Raw genomic sequence first — 2,846 nt, 5'->3', positions numbered from 1 at the left:
CACTCTCTCACACACACTCTCACACATACACACACACTCACACTCACACACACACACTCTCTCACACACACACACACACACACTCACTCACTCACACACACACTCACACACACACACACACACACACACACACTCACCACTCACACACACACACTCACACACACACTCTCTCCTTACATTGACGTGCACGTCGTGAATAGGACTTTGTGCCCAGCGGACACAATGCCGGCTCTACAATCGGTGGTGTGGGGGTTGAAATCTGGGTCACAGATAAATGAGAAACGGGGCCCCGAGCGGCTCCTCCTCCTCCAACAGTCTCCCCTGCTTTTGTTTATTTTGTTCCCGGCCGGTCGGTGGGGGTTTCAGCAGGAGGAAAGAGGGGCTTTAGTGTCGAGTTAGTCGGGTTCCTGCTCGTTGTTTTCGCAGAAAAAGCCAAAGAGAGCCTCCGGCATCTGCGGTACGGCTTTCCACAGACTTCCAGCACACAGACGTTTCGAATTAAAACGCACGGAATCAAGCGAGCAGCATTAAACATTACAGTTCTCCAATGAGAAAGTTAGGAATCTGAAGCAACAGAACACAGTGCAGAATACACAAATATCTTATTCTTAAAGCAAGATGCAGTTATTGCATTCTTAAAATGATTCTTAATTGGACAAAATTAAGTTTAAAACAAGAAAAAATATCTGCCAATGGAGTAAGAAAAATAAACTTAATTCAAAAGGAAAATAAGATTATTTTTCTTAACTCGCTGGCAAATATTTTTTCTGGTTTTAAGCAAAAACTTTATACATTTTTCAGAAAAAAAGTAATTTTGTTTTTCCAGCAAATGTATCTCGATTGTTTATATATTTGAATGTCATAAAAATACTATAAATACCAAGCAAGAAAATCGGTCACACTTTATTTTAACGTCCAATTCTCGCTATTAACAAACCATTAACTATGACTTTTGCTTTAATAAACTCCTTCTGTAATTTGCTGCTTATTAATAATTAGTAAGATAGTTGTGAAGTTTAGGTATTGGGTCGGATTAGGGATGTAGAATATGCTCATGCAGAATATGTGCTTTATTAGTAATAATAAACAGCCAATATGTTAATAATAGGCATGCTAATAAGCAACTAGTTAATAGTGATAATGGTCCCTATACTAAAATGTTACCAGAAAATAATTTTAACAATACCAAAATAATAGTATATATATGTATATGCTATAAAGTTGTTATGAAAGAGGATTTAGCACCAATGATTTCATTTACCAACAAAATCATTGCTGTAGGTTTTATTGATTAATTTAATTGATCTAGTCAAACCTGGTAAGAAAACTGTTCATTGTATCTGGACATAAATATCCCATGTTTTTCAGATGATAAATTAACATAAGACAAGTCTCCATCTTACATTTCAGCATGACTTTTCTTTATTTTCTTAATTATTCCAATATTCAAAATGTATAAATAAATTATTTTTCTGTACAAACTTCATGACCCCTTAAGAAGTTCAAGAAATATTAAACCAGAAACACACTCTATGCAAGAACGCAAACGAGTTTCCATCCAGTCAGACGCATTAACATATGCTATAAACATCAACAGCTTAATTATCTTTAACTAACTTGCTCTGCAAGATTCTCTTCAAATGCAATGACAGTAATTGACCTAAAAGAGAAGACTGACCATAGAAGACGGTTCACATTAATGTCTGCCATACCGTCCCTTGTCTGGTTCAGTGTTTGCATCACATACTTGCGTAGAGTGTGCTTCTGCTCTTTGTAGCATTACTAATAATTCACTATATGCAAAAACTAAAGATCGGTAACTTTTTACTTAAAGCCTTACGGTTTAATGCATTATAAAGGTATTCATAATGTACATTGTACTGCATTATATCTATTCATAAATAGCTGTAACAATGCATTTTAATGCATTATAACTGTGGTTGCAATTATTCTAGAGATCATCATATGCATGCACTGTGTGCATTACAAGGCTTAATGTAACTACCTTTATAATGCATTATATAGAAAGGCTTTAAGTAAAGTGTTACTGAAACCACTGAAAACTTGTATGGCAAAAACAGTTTCAAGCTCCACTAAAATACAGACAGTCGTCAGGCACTTGGTGTTGATTTCCAGCATACATGAACAATAGAGATGATGGTGATGGTGTGCATGCTGTCAAACGCTCACATCCAAGACCTGATAGTTCAGAGGACGAGGTCAAACGAATAAAACTGAAGCGTGAGAGAGAACGAGAGCGTTTAACAGCTTCTGAAGGGCCTCTCCACCTAAATGAAGCACTTGATCCTCAAACCGGCTTCTTTATGTGCCCGTGCACTGCAAATATTTGAAGTAAGATGCGAGTACAATGAGCGTTCGCTGTGCAAACCCTTGACGTGCGTCCAGTTTGAGACACTTCAAGTGGCACTGAGGTGAAACAATATGGAAGAAAGACAGAGTCTGGGTTTGTGAACTAATGAATGCTGATGACAAGGACAAACACTGCTGGTCAGCTGCTTCAAGAAGGACTATATGTGACCCTGCAGCACAAAAGCAGTGTTAAGTCGCTGGGGGATATTTGTAGCAATAGCCAACAATACATTGTATGGGTCACAATTATACATTTCTCTTTTATGCCAAAAATCATTAGGATATTAAGTAAAGATCATGTTCCATGAAGCTATTTTGTAAACTTCCTACCGTAAATATATCTAAACTTAATTTTTGATTAGTAATATGCATTGCTAAGAACTTCATTTGGACAACTTTAAAGATGATTTTCTCAATATTTAGATTTTTTTGCACCCTCAGATTCCAGATTTTCAAATAGTTGCATCTCAGCCAAA

The sequence above is a fragment of the Sinocyclocheilus grahami genome, unplaced genomic scaffold, assembly GCF_001515645.1.
Source record: "Sinocyclocheilus grahami isolate Dianchi unplaced genomic scaffold, SAMN03320097.WGS_v1.1 scaffold201.1, whole genome shotgun sequence".
In the NCBI taxonomy this organism is placed as follows: domain Eukaryota; kingdom Metazoa; phylum Chordata; class Actinopteri; order Cypriniformes; family Cyprinidae; genus Sinocyclocheilus; species Sinocyclocheilus grahami.
This window is presented reverse-complemented; position numbering follows the sequence as displayed.